Source organism: Pteropus alecto, unplaced genomic scaffold (assembly GCF_000325575.1).
Source record: "Pteropus alecto unplaced genomic scaffold, ASM32557v1 scaffold11, whole genome shotgun sequence".
In the NCBI taxonomy this organism is placed as follows: domain Eukaryota; kingdom Metazoa; phylum Chordata; class Mammalia; order Chiroptera; family Pteropodidae; genus Pteropus; species Pteropus alecto.
Genome location: NW_006431956.1, coordinates 7,123,674 through 7,138,636, shown reverse-complemented (window position 1 = coordinate 7,138,636; position 14,963 = coordinate 7,123,674). Strand labels below are relative to the sequence as shown.

The following is a 14,963-nucleotide window of genomic DNA, read 5'->3' as shown; positions in this document are numbered from 1 at the left end:
GCGCCTTCGTGATGGAGCTGTTACAAATACATTCTGAGGGCTGTGCAGTTTCTAGCAGGCAGTGAACTTGCTCGCCTGCTAGATATCATTCCTGGTGTGTCCATCCCAGGAATTCAGGTGTCCCCTCATTTACCAGTCTTCCACTGTCAGCCAAATATTTACTTCTCATATATCTCTAATTCTCTCTCAGTCCTAAATTAGTAAGTTCCTTGTTTCTTTCAGAATGAGTCCGGAGTCTACGGCCATGCCACCCTGAACAAGCCCAATCCCATCTGATCTCGAAAGCTAAGCAGGGTTGGGCCTGGTTCGTACTTAGATGGGAGACCACCTAGGAAGACCAGATGCTGTAGATGTAAAAAATAAAAAATAAGGGGTTGTAAGCTGAAAAGGTCCTTGCAATCCGTGAGGTCAACGAAGGGTTGCCTTGCCTAAAAAAAAAAAATAAATAATGAGTCCAGAGTTTTCTCCTTTCCAGATTATATTCATATGTATATCCTTTTGCCATACGAGAAAGTTCTGTATCATAGCACCTTGACCTTCGGCTATGAGTGCTCAAAAGCCTAGTTCAGACCCTGACTTTGTGAATGACCTTTGCTTTCTCTCATACAGTTTACTGGTGGTTCCCCAAAGTTTCATTCTATTGGAAAATCTTATTACTGTAATAGTATCTCGAATATACAAAGATAGAAGTAGACATAACAAGATGGAAAGAGTATTGAATTGGAATTTGCATGCTTGGTTTGCCTATGACTATCTGAGAAGAGTCATTCAACTCTTCTGACCCTCAGTTTTTCACCTTAGAATGCAGCTAATAATGTCTACCTAACCGGGTCATTGAGAGGACTAAATGGAAAAATACATGTAAAATATGTAAGGGAGCCTGGCTCGGCATGGACACCTCAAGGGAATTAGTTGAATCTGAATGGCACTTTTCTTTTAAATATTTTTATCGTCACATCATTCTACGTGAAGGTGTGATGAGTATTGGCTCATTTTATAGATGAGGAAGTGAGGCAGAGGCAACATTTAGTGACTTGCCCACTGAGGCCCAGAAATGAATTCAGGTCACTTGACTTCTGGATTGGATATAACTTTTGGGTTGAGAAACTCAGGGTGAGAGAGTTTGATCATCTGGAAACTAGGACTTTCAAGTGATCTTTGGGAGGCTGGCACGATCACACCTTGTGCCTCTGAGTTCTCAAAGGAATGGAAAGAAATAGTCAAATAAAAATGACTGAAATGACTGAAAGTGATTGGAATTCAATAATGAATCGTGTTCTGGAATGACACCTGTGATCAGTAGGGGGCTACCTCTTTATTTGGGGTGACTCGATATTTCTGGAGCATCCTTTAATTCTACACACCTCTATGATGCTATTGCATCATGTGAGATGCAGGAGAATTTAGGTCAACTATCTTGTCCAACAATTATGATGAATATGTTCTTGGATCTTTTTATTGCAGCCACATCTATCAATTCTCTGGGAACGCCTAGGAAATTTACTCATCAGCATATGTCTCTAAAATGCCTATTAAAACTCTTGAAACTCAGCAAAGCAGATGAAGCACTTTGTAAGTTGTGCTTTATTTGAACTAGTTTGACTATTGTGCTTTATTTGAACTAGTTTGACTATCTACCTTCCTTTTTCTATTAGGCAAAGAAAATAATATAATGTGATACTCTATTGTTCTATTTTGAAGAGTTGCTTTTCACTTGTTTAAACTGTTAGAAAACATAGGGGTTGACCTTTTCCTATGTATTAATCATTTTCAAATAACCTATACTTATTGGAACATGTTCTGAAATACATATCTCTCTTCTGGAGGGAGGAGGAAGTATGTTATAGAATGTATGAGAAAATCAATGAGTAACTATGGTTGCGCTTTGCTTAAAAGCCTATTTGTGCCTTAATTTTAAACCTAGCTCCTCATGAGTAAATACTTGACTAAAAAAACAAAAGCCACTTAAATGCTTTTACAATCATTGCAGTTAACTTAAATTCTTTCTGTAGCTGTAAGAATAACGATGATTTGATAATTGAATGTTTTTAAAGTGACCATCACGTGTGATTTGAGTCGAGGGATAATTGGGGCGGTGGCACTTACAAACTTTTTATTCCTAAGATCTTGACTCTTTGATGACTAGGAAATGAAAACAGGCAAGACCCCTAGGATACCCTTTTTCTCAGCTTCACTTGCCCCGCTGTACAAAAGCAAAAGCCTCACAAAGATAACCACACACAAGCTTATCTTCTGTTTATGCATGTAAACCATGCCTTATATATCCAGTGATTCCCAAGTGATTTGGGGTTGTTTTGCAAGAGAAACGTCCAAGACTTTAAATGCTTGTCCTGGTCCAACCTCTGCTCCTGCTGCGCATAACCGGCTCCCTGGCATGTTGGCATGGCGATGGCGCCACAAACGCCTCCACCCCATCTCCGTCTGCGCTGGGAACCTTACGCTCTTTCGCGGGTGCCTCTCCCACTTCTGTCAGAATAATGACATGCATGCAGAAACTTTGCTGTTCCCAAGGAGTATGTCAAGGGAGAAACTTCTTTAGCAACGCACACAGCACACAAAACGTTTTTGCTGATTACGACTATGCCTGAATAATCTCTCACACGTGCAACGCGCTCTGTAAAACGTTCACAGCCGCGGGATGGGGAAAGAAACCGCAGCGCCCATTCCTAAGCACGCTGACAAAGAGGCCTCCTAAATTAAAATAAAATATAGTTTTAAAAGTGAGAAAGGAATAAGACATCTTGAAAATTTGCCAGTGGCACTGCCAGAGACAGGGCGCATGGAAAATTCAGACCTCACTGAAGGGTCTTACTGATTTTGTCCATCAGCGAAAACCTTGCCTTGAATTTGTCATTATTTTGGATTACCTGGGTAACCTAAGTCTGAAGGTTTTTTTCCTCCTATGATCTGCAGTCGTTCCCATGCTGACTTTAAGTACATGATCTTATCTAGTAGTACAGTTTAAGAAGAAAATAAATGTTTTAAAGAATATTAGGTAGCAACTTAAATCTCTTTGGATGGGGAGTTGGTTTAGAAATGATAGAATTATCAAAATAAGGCAATTGTATGCAACATGAAAAAACTGAGGTAGATTTATCTATCCCAATGTGGAAAGATCCCTGAGATGTATTTTTAAGCGAAAAAAGAAAAAGCAAGTTGCAAAAGTTTGAATAACGCAATCCCAGTTTTTAAAACAGCAACAAAACTCCTGTGTATGTACATAAGTATAGCAAAATGTCTCAAATAATGCTTCTCTCTTCCTTTCTCCTTTTCTCTCTCTGTCTCTCCGATTGTCTCTGTTTCTCTTTCCATACATGCATTCTTTATTTATTTCTGTTAAAAGTTGGTGTTTAATTTTATCACATACTTTTGGGTAATTTTTTACTTCGAAATAATTTTAAACTTAGAGAAAAATTTTAGTTTCAGGAGTAGTACACAGAAGTCTTATATACTTTCCCTCAGAGTCGCCAACTGTTAACATTCCACCATATTTTCCATCTCAACCATTTGAAATTAAGTCGCAAGAGGTGTGACGCTCCATGACCTCTAAATACCTCAACGTGTAGTTCCTTAAAGAACATTCCCTACATAGCTACCAAAATTAGGAAATTGTGCCTTGTATGTATGTAGCTGGCGTGTCTCTTTATCCATCTTCAGTTTGGAATAAGTTATTTAGTCTTATCTCTCGTGACCTTCATATTTATAAAGTATACAAACCAGTTACTTTGAAGAAGGTCCCTCAACTTGGGGGTGTCTGATGTTTTGTCATGATCAGATTCCGGAACGTTATGGGAATGTCACAGAAACAGAGGTGAGCCCTTCTCAGTGCATGGCATCAGAAGGTACATGATGCTGATTTAAGCTATCACTGCTGATGTTGACTTTCATCATTTGCTTAAGACAGTGTCTGTCAGGTTTTTCCACAGTAAATTAGTCAGTACTTTGTGTTGGGATATTAACAAGTATTGATAAGTACTCATTAAGATGTTAATAAGTATTTTGCAGGGAGATAGTTTAAGACTGTAAGTATCTGGTTCCTCATTAGACCTTTATCCATTCATTTTGGCACCCACGGCTGCTTCTTACTAGACCCAATTATTATTAAGATGGGAGATAAATAATTATACAACGCTACCATTCCTTCCACACTTATTAATTGGTATTCCCCTATAAAGTAGAGCTTTCTCTTATTTATTTATATCAGTACAGATTCACAAATTCCTGTTTTATTGAATGAATTATAATCCATTACTAGCATTATTTACTTTGATGCTCAGACTGGCCCAGATTTGGCCAGTGAGAGCCTTTTCAAGCTCCTGTCCCCAGCAATCTTTGAGAACTTCCTTATTTCCTACCATGAGAAATTCTCGGCTCATCTGATACTTTCCCTGCTCCGGCCTTGGAATCAGCCTTTCTCCACGGAGCTCTAGTTCCTTTCAGTTGAGAATAATATTTGGAAGTCAAGCTTTAGGCATTAAAAGACCTTGGTGCTACCTGGGTGCCATCGATTCTGGGTCCTCTCAGTGGGGAGAGCTGTATATACACATATATACATTTACTATATCTCTATCGCTCTCTCTCTCTCTATGAATTTCAGAGACTCTGTGCTCATGCCGACACTTCCCATTGCAGTCCAACATCGCATGACTTATTCCGGTCTTCCCTTTTCCATATTTGTACCTCCCCTCTTCATCAGTGAGAAGCCTGGCTCCCATTATCCTCCATGTATTTGATTAATTCTTCTGGATGCAACCGATCTCCCAACCATGCTTGCTATTTTCTCACCCCCAGTGCTTCTGACTCACTTCGGCCAGTGCAGGTCAAGAGCCAAGAGCTCCCCCCCAGCTCTGGTGGTGGGTGTGCCAGCTGAGAGTTCCATGCCTGTATTGTTTTAAATGAATCTTGACTGTTCTACTAAGGGGCTATAATCCAGTGGTTAACTGAGAGGTCTCCACAGACAGATGTCAGATTTGTACTGCTGGCTGGACCCAGCAGTACGACAACCCCACAAAGCAGTCGGCAGGCAGGCCAGGGTCTACGCTTCCACCACGCGGACAATGCACCATGCACTCCTCCTGGTGGGCACTTCTGTCGTGACAGCTCCTTCCTTCCCAGGTGCAGAAGGCCAGGGAGCAGGTTTCCTCACTCTCTGATTACAATGTGTCGCCTGCTGTGGAAGCTGAGGAAGCTGGCTGAAGTCCAGATGTGGGGGAAACAGCACTGCAAGCCTTTCCTATTCACGCGCTACTCCACAGAAGCTTCTCCGGGCTAGGGGTTTGGGAGAGCGAATGTGGCTCCAGGGTGGATGCACAGGATATGAGGACTCGCCGCCCTAAGAGATGTGCACACACTGACTCACGGGCTTCCCATCCCTTCTGTCCTGACTTTGATGTTGGTGTCAGTTCATCTGGCCGGTCCACTGACCACATGCTTGGTCATTTTGTAAATATTTTCTCAACGATTACATAACACTATATTTGTGCCAGGGGAGGAAATGGGTAGAGAACAACATGTAAAAGTTAGCTTTTTTTTTTTTTCTCAGAATTTTTACCACATAACCAATAAAAGGATACTAGTCCAAGTTCAAGTTGGCTTTGCAGCCTTCAAATATTTCCTCTACGGACCCACTGATCTTCCCATTACTTATGTCCTTGCCCATCAAACTCACCAGTTTAGGGCCCAGTTCTGGCACTGTCATCTTTATATTTTCATTCATTCAATAAATGTATTAGTATGTCCTAGGTATTCTGATGAAAATTTGTTCCTCCCTGTCTATTAGTGGTTTGAAATTTCACTCTTAGATATTTGAGACCTTTGTGTCTGGAAGATTTTATCCACCAAAAAGGAAGTGTGTGATTAAAACATAAATAACTTTTCAACTTTTTCAGCAAATGTGCTGCTGCGTATTAGTTGATATAAACTCCATGTGAGGCCCAGATGGAGGGAAGGAGGAAAGGAACCTATCAAGGGAGATGATGACAAGGGATAGGGAGGAACTAAAGCCAAGAATCACCTCAGCAGGTTTGCTGGCCTTGCTGTTTTCGTCACTTAGCAAGCATTTGGACATAGCCCATTTCTTCACCTTAGCTAAATCCCTCACCCCTGCCCTATACCCTATACCCTTACTTCCTTTCTCACCAAGCTAAGCAGTTTTAATCATTGCTTTGCATATATCCTCAACTCCTTTGATCCCCGCCCAGTGCTCTGCTGGCAAACCCTGATGAAATCTATCTCTGGCTGCCTCCAGCTGAATGTGGCTGGAGAAAGGCATCCAACCATGAGGACTGTCCCCACATCGACTGCGTGAATGTCAACTGCAGGAGGCCTCAGTGTGCCTGGCGGTCCTACCTCATTCCCCGAGTCGATGAACACTTCTGCTCTCGAAGGAGGTCATTTCACGTCTTCTGTTCTTTCCTAAATTTCCAGCACTGGTCCTCCGTCTCAGGTGGTGATGACCTTCATTCCAACTGAGGAAACAGACGTGACCCCAGAGAACATCCTCGACTTTCCCCGTCGAATCCACCAACGCTCTTGCCTTTGGACTCGGACACTTTGCTTTCTCTGTTGCTACAAACGATGAGCAGTCCGTGCACCCTTCTCACCTGCACCCCTCTCTCTCCTGCATCCTTGGGTCCCTCCCCTCTTCTGGATCATCCCCATTCGCACCCACATATGCTGGTCTTTTTTTTTTTTAATGTTTAATTGTGATGAAATACACATAACATAAAATTTACAATTTGCTATGGGCTGAATTATATTCCTCTCAAATTCAGATGTTGAAGCCCTAACCCCCAGTATTTCAGAATGTGACTGTTTGAAGAAAAGGCCTTTAAAGAAATGATTGAGTTAAAATGGGGCCATTAGACTGGCCCCTAATGCAATCTGACTGTTTTCTCTTCCAAACAAAAAACAAATCCTAAACCCCCCTAAACAATCACCAGCTATTGTTTCATATTTGTTTTCTTTTATAACAAAATATCTTATGAATTGTCTCTACCTCTTTACCTTCGATTTCCTATACTATAAGACAATGCCATATTATCTAAACATGTATTTTAAAAAACATAGGCAAGAAGCTCTCTGTTCAATATTCTTACGTGTTTCAAATTCTCCCCTTTGCTCAGAGAGATGATAGATTCTATGCTATGAACTAAAATTTGAGCTGTAAATTGCTCTGGGGAGAAGGACTGAAAGTTATGTGAAGTTTTCATTTTTGATATGGCAATTTTTCCTATGAAGTTTGCATTTTCTAACTGAATACATATATTACTTTGATTAAAATATGTCAACCAGAGTAACCTGAGCAGGTAAATTGTGGCCTCATCTTGCTTTCTTGTTTTCCCTTTATATCTCTTGGAATTTAAAAAAAGTAATATATGTTTTATTATTTTTAATAAAATGAAATATTTTCAAAAACTAGCATGTAAGAGAAACAAGTTCATACACAGATGTGATCTTCCAACCAGCAGATGGCAGTCTACTGAGAAATCTTCAAAACACATTTGGTCTTCGTTAGATCCATAGTTTGCTACTCCCTGATAATTCCCCACAAGTAGCAGAGGCAGCCTGTATGCTTCAGTCTTCTCTCCAGCTGTGCCGGCAGATATAAGATGCTCGGGAGAGTAAAAATAACATCCAATAAAGGCTGAGGATAACTGTGATATAATAAAAATTATTAACTTCTGCTTGGGAATTTGTTTTTAAATTTTCAATTTCTGGTTAATTGTGAATAAACATAAAAAGCCATTTGGTAGTAATCTTAGTTGTTGACATTTTTAATGTGTTATCAGTCATTTCCTGCATGAGTAAATGAAGTATATCAGGTATAATTTGCTCTTTGAAGCCAAGCGTTCTGAAACGGTCTATATCGATGTCCATTCTCATTGCGCAGCACTGATGATGTACATGCAAAAACCTAGGTGATAGCGTGCTTTAAAACTACGTCTTTTACACCTTTGAAATCACTTGTTCTCAAAAGTGAAATATAAAGACTATCAGAAAAATTGTGGGTTTCACTAGATCAAAAGTTTTCTGTGTGGTAGAAATTAAAATTCACGATCTTCCCCTATTCATGTAAACACACTGCATTCATTTCCTAGGGCTGCTGTCTCAAAGTACTACAGACCAGGTGGCTTAAATACAACAGAAATGCACTGTCTCACAGTTCTGGAGGCTAGAAGTCCAAAATCAAGGTGTCGGCAGGTCCATGCTCCCTCTGAAGCCTTTTGGGGAGAATCTTTCCTTGGCTCTTCGGATTCTGATGTTTGCTGACAATCTTTGCTGTTCCTTGGCGTGTAGGAGCATCGCTCCAATCTCTGCATGTCACATGACATTCTCCCTGTGTGTCTGTCTCTCTGTCTCTTCTCCTTCTTTTAAAGACCCCAGTCATACTGGATGAAAGGGCCACCCTAATTCAGTATGACCTCGTATTTACTAATTACATCTGCAATGTCCCTATGTACAAACGAGGTGACATTGTGAGGTCCTGGAGGTAAGATCAACACATCTCTTGGGAGGACACAATTTAACTCATAACGCATATTAATGAAATTAAATTTCATGAGTTTTTTCCTGATCTATATAAACACATTCTCCATGTGTCCTCTCAGAAGCATTCTATCCGTGCTCCTTGCCCTGTTGTGTTTTCCAGGAGGCTGATCTCTGTGCACTGCCGCCTCCTGGCTTCTTGTTGGCCTTGGCCAATGGGAGGCACCAGAGGAGGTCAGGAGAGTGAGAGGTGGATATTTATCGTTCCCATTCCCCGTCTGTGTCGCTGCAGTTTGGGCAGTGGGTGCATCTCTCTACCACTGCACTCCTGTCAGGCAACCCTGCTTCCAGGTTTGCAGCTCTGGGCCATGGTACCCTCCCCGCCACCTTGCCTTTTCAGACCCACGGGTCAGGATGCTTTGCCTTCCTTTCTTGGTTCCCTTCAACCTGCCCGCATCTCTGTCCACAGTCCTTCATTAAGCTCCTTCAATTGCGCATTCTGAGCATACCATCTGTTGCTTGCTTAGATCCTGACTGATACAGTAACCAAAATATAGCCTTGGAAAGCGTAAATGTTGTGGTGGACAATCCCTTCCTTTGGGAATTATGATCTCTTATTTCACAGTAATTCTCCTCAGTCCGTATGGCTTTCCAATGGTGATTTTCTATCTCCCTCATTTCTGTCTTTATGAATTTGTATTCAGGAAGGAAGAGTCGTCCCTTCCCTTCTATTTATTTATTCAATTACTTATTTATACCTGTATGGTCTCATGGATATTAATCTTAGAATTATAACCCAATATTATCATTATTGATTTTATTGCTTGATTTGTTCCAGCCTCAGCCATCAGGTGCTCCTGCAGGTCGGCTTTTGTGTTCTTTTAACACGCCATCACTCTTTTTCGTACTTCCTTACTTTCTGCAAGTACCATAAGATGCTCCAGGCTCATCTGGTATTTCCTTTGCCCCCATCACTGTGCCAAAGAGCCCTGTTTCCTTTAATTGGAGAATGGTACTTAGAAACCAGGATGTTGGAATTAGCTGTGCCCATGGCACCCGGATGTCACTACTTCTACGTCCTCTCAGTGGCGGAACTGAGGAATCCGTATGTATTTATACTAACCCATGTATACAGATGGGTTTGTATACATTTGTTTCTGTAGATACAAAACTGTATCTACAGAATATATGTGTACACACACACACACACATATATACACACATGTATATGTGCATGTACATACATACACACATATTAGTTTCACAGTTTTTGTGCAAGTTAGGGGCAAATAATAAGCCATATGTGATTTCCATTTCCTGAGCTATAAGAATAGGGTAATAACGGTAACCACACAGTAACACGTCTCTGGGTGTACCCCTATATCTATTATATAGCAACTCTGGCCTTCTCTTCTCTCCTTCCTCAAATTACTCTCAAATTGTTCCAAGATCTCCCAGGAGTATGCATGAACGATGCAGTGTGACACTCCCTTCGGGACCGAAGCTCTCATTCTTCCAGCTGCTGGGAGCGTAAGTGGCTTACAGCTTTCAGGTAAGTCTTTCTCCCAGAACTGCCCGCTGCTGAAGAGCTGCCTTGCTCAAAGTCCTGCTCCCTTTCTGGGGCAGGCTGTATTCAATAACTCGTCAGTGTAGGCATATCGAGGCCCAGCCCCCTTTGCCTGAGTTTGGAACCATTCCAAAGAGCCACCCCAGCTCCAGACGTCCTCGCGGGATCAGCGGAAGCCTCAATGGAACTGCACTGCAGTTCATCTTCTCTCTTTGCCCAATCTCGTCTCTTTACCTCCCCAACAGAACTCGCTCCCAAGAGCACTCCTCGATAAACTTTGCACAGGTAAACCTCTGTCTCGGAACTGCCTGCCAGGGAACCCAGCCTGAGCAGTCCACTGCAGAAGCGGTTCTAGGCAGCAGACTCTGCAATCGAGCTTCGAAGGCGGTCCACCTACGGCCATCTGGCGTGAAGACCACGTAACCGGTGACGCTGGAGCAGCGAGAACCCTTGGCCGCGGCAGTGCGGCTACTGTCAGACGTCTCCCCAGTGTGGACTCGGGCTCAGAGGCTGGCGAAGGAATTGCATTGCGGGAGGCGGGTGGGGTCAGTGTTTCATTTTTGAAAAGGGAAAATCGGTAATTATAAGGCATATGGAATCAGGTAGCTATTGCTGGAGAAAATCAATGAATTGGAGAAGACAATGAAAGTCTGAGAGTGGTTAAGTTTTTCTTTTTTCCTCCCTCTCTTCCTATATCCTCCCCTCCCTTCATTATTACTCCCTGTCTTAGTAATTTCTTTTCAATTATTTTCAGTGTTCTCTCTTTCTGGAATTTCTATTCACCAGATATTGAGCCTCCCAGGTCCGTCTTCTCATTTTCTTTGCTCTTCTCGTTCATTTCCACGCTTTCCTCTCTCCCTAGACCCAAACTCGGAAACCTTCTGATTCGATTCCTCCAGAGAAGAAGTCTAGCCTTCCCCAGAGGTGGGGAAGGAGCAGTCCCCCGGCTGCCTGGACTAGAGAAAGAACATCGTGTCTAAGTGCTAATTAACACATTACGAAATAATCCCTCATTCCTCCCAACCTCCAAATTACCTGCTGCCTCCTGTTTCTAAGCCTCTGAGAGGGTGGGCGCAGGAGGGGAGGGGAGGGGCAGTTCAGTGGAGAAGAATTAGCTTATTATCTTGTATTCTTTTCAGACATCTGGCTTTCAGTCGACTAAGACAGTTATCACTCTCCCTCAGTTTCCTTTTATATCTCTTGTCTTCTATTCTTCTGCTTTCCTCTTTGCCTTTATGGATTTAAACCCTTGACATTATTGGGCCTTCAGGAGGTAATTAGGTTTAGATGAGGTCATGGGGACAGGGCGCCATGATGAAGTCAGTGTGCTTGTAGAACCAGGAAGTGACACCATGTGAGGCATCTCTCTCTGCCTTGTGAGGGCACAGTGAGAAGGTGACCACCCCCAACCCAGGGAGAGCCCGTGCCAGGAACCGAATGGGCCAGCACCTCGATCTCACACTTCCCAGGCTAGCACGATGGGAAATAAACGTCCGCTGGTTAAAACTCCCAGCCTCTGTTATTTGTTATAGCAGCCGAAGTTGAGTAAGACGATTATTTCACTGTTACTTTAGTTCAATTCTTCTACTGTTATTTTACTACTCTTTGGTCATTTAGAAATTGCATTAGTGCTTTGAACTATATCCGGAAACACATTTGCTTTTTATTTCAAATTCAATTTCCCTTTATTTAACAAATGAGATCACACATGATGTTTTATAACCTTTAAAAAATTACACAGCATGATGATTAATTTGTGGCCAAAATGCCAAGGTTCCTGTCCTCCCCATTCCTTTGTCAGCACCTGCTCACAGTCTGTCTGCAGGAAAACAAGTATGGCTAACACAGCTGCTCCCGAGGGAGGGTGGAGACTGGGACGGGGAGGGTCTAGGTCCTAAGGGAGGTGGGATGTGGGTACCCGAGGAATTGTTGCCTGGGGGGAACTACTGGGAAAGGACAAAAGGCATGAGGTTTAAGGCAGGTGCCTTTCATTCTGAAACTTCCAGAGCAAAATGTGATATCCAGACCCTATCTGTATATTAGACATCATAATGACCTGGGATGGGATGGACTAGCCACAGTCATAAGGATATAATTCTATTGGTCTTTATTAACTCATTGGTACTGTCCTCAAAGGCCACCAATTGTTCTCATGGCCACTCCAGGGAGGAAGAATATACCCCTGAGTGGCAGCCTTTGGACCAAGAAGAATAATGGTGAAAGGAGCTCGGAAGTGGGCATATCTGTGGAATCACCGAATCCACCCAGAGATCGAGGGCCCATTGAAGGAAGCTAATTAGGAACCTGATAGATCAGTATTTCCTCAGAAATACTAATGGAAGCTATAATGATGTCAATATAATTCTGAAGCCTGGAGCTTTGCTGAGCATCAAACGGCAAAGGTCTGTTTTTTTCAGCCTCCCTGATGCATCTTTTTTAATGTCGGCTGTATTTTTAGGTGGAAAGCAGAAAAACTTTACTTTTGCTCCCTAAGGAAGATCACGTAGTAATCAGCTAGAATTTCTGTTTGAGGATTTAAAAGAGGAGTAAAGAAATCTGAAAATGTGAGGATAGGGCAGTCTTAGTTCAAGGCACATCCCGTGAGAGTCAAAGCTAATTTTGCAACAAATTTGGGCATTTTCAGTGGTCTCAAAGTATCTGAGAAATTTTTACCAAAGGAAAATATAGAAAGGAAAGTATAACCTCATTTTTAATTCACTTTGATTTTAAAATAAATATGGGGAGGAGAGGATGCGAAATCAAACAATGACAGTGTTCTTAGCCTGATCTAGAACCACAGCTGTTTCTGGGCCTTACACCTGCGTGACCCGCTTCATGCCCCTTCCCTTAGCATTCCTGTCTTGGTCAGGTGACCGTCCTTCCTCCAACCCCTCCTGCGACTTTTAGGGTCTGATACTGGACTCATGAATTCTGTTGTTATCGTTTGTCTTGTTGGGATGGGAGCTGAGGCCCTAGAACAAAAGGAAGTCCCAGAGTCAATCCTCCTGGGACAGCAACTGACTAGAAAGGGGGCTCTCAGGAGGAAGAGGGAGCTCCTTCCCCTCTCAGGGCCTTGCCTCTACTGAGTCTAGATGGCCTGAGGGGTAAGATGGTCACTGCCACTTGGAGACTAGACAGGAAGGAGGCAGGGAGGAAGCCTTGGGAGACTCTGAGGGATGATCTGGGGCTCTGGGCCCCTGATAATGATGTTACCTAGCAGCCAGTAACAAAAGGAAACAAAACAAAAGACTTTTTGAGAGGTGTGATTCGTTTTTGTAATCAGTAAAGTCTTCTCAAACACCACTATATATTGTATACCTCGGGGTTCTCCAGAGAAACGGAAGCAATAAGATAGATAGACAGACATATGAAAGAAGAGATTTATTATAGGAATTGGCTCATGCAGTTGTGGAGGCTGAGAGGCCTCACCATCTGCCATCTGTTAGCTGGAGACCCAGGAGAGCCACTGCTGTAATTCAGCCCAAGATCAAAGGCCTGAGAATCGGAGAGCTAAGGGTGTAAATCCCAATCTGAAACTGAAAGCCTGAGAACCAGGAGCACCGATGTCCCAGGTGAAGTTGGGTGTCTCACCTCACACAGAGAGAGCAAATTAGCCCTTTTTGTTCTATTTGTTCTATTTGGGCCCTCAACTGACTGGCTGATGCCCACTCATACTGGGGAGGGGGGTTCTTCTTCACTTAGTTTACTGATTTAAATGCTAATCACAGATACACCCAGAAATGATGTTTTACCAGCTATCTGGACATCCTGTAGCCCAAATAACACATAAAAACAACCATCACAATTGCAGACTAGTATTGGCTGAACTATGGAGGAGAAGGGACAGGGGTGGCTTTACTTGGGCTGGATTTGTAAAGGGGAGGACAGTGCCTCCTGAGGCTGCTGTATCAGGGCAGAGATGGGTGGGATCCCCAAGGGGAAGGCGACAAGGTAATGGGCTGTGAGGTCAGCCATCCTTCCCGCACGTCATTACAGCACTTATTTCTGAGAGCTGCACTCGGCACACTCGCCCACATGCTGCCTCTGGCCTTCGAGCTCCGGGAAAGCAGGGATCCTGTGTTGTTTCACGCGCATCTCCATAGCAGCACTTAACTCATAATCTGCCATATTTGGGGTTCTTAATAACTGTTGTTTACATAAATGAGTTACCGCGTTAGTGTTTCACCTCTAAGTGCTATACGGAAAATGACTAATATTCTTAAGGAATTCTGATGATGGCATGGAATGACTTCATTCACTCTTAAGTGACTGACACCAGCCCTGTTGATTTTCTCTTTAAAGGGGTCATTTGAGCCAAATCCTTGACTTTTATCTGAGTCTCTGTCTAGAAACGATTACATTGGTGCTATGTCACCTTGGGCTGTTTCTATGTTAGCTTTTTGAAATTAAAAAATTAATATTTGCATGTGATTAAAAAAAGTCAAACACTACGACAGGGCATATCATGAAAAGTGTCATGCTCCCATGCCGAATGTTTAGTATCTTCTCTCCAGGGGCATATACTAACTTCTTGGGCATACTTTCATAAAGTTTCATATATGTTTATATTTATATGGGCATATTTATAGGTATGCACACATATTTAATAACTTGTTTTTCAATTTGCTTTTGTCATTCAAAATATATCTTGGAGGCATCACACTTCCTGATTTCAAATGATACTACAAAGCTACAGTAATCAAAACAGTATGGTATGCTCATAAAAATACATATAGACCAACGGAACAGAATAGAGCACCTAGAAATAAATCCTCGCATATACGGTCAATTAATATTTGATAAGGGAGCCAGGAATATTCAATGGGAAAGGATAGTCTCTTTAATAAATGGTGTTTAGAAAACTGGATAATCACATGCAGAAAATGAA

The 14,963-nt window shown here is 42.4% G+C and overlaps 1 pseudogene; it reads left to right on the top strand.

Moving 5' to 3' along the window:
- The first annotated feature begins 234 nt into the window (after positions 1-234).
- LOC112475756 lies at positions 235-353 on the top strand (annotated as a pseudogene).
- Positions 354-14,963: the final 14,610 nt, after the last annotated feature.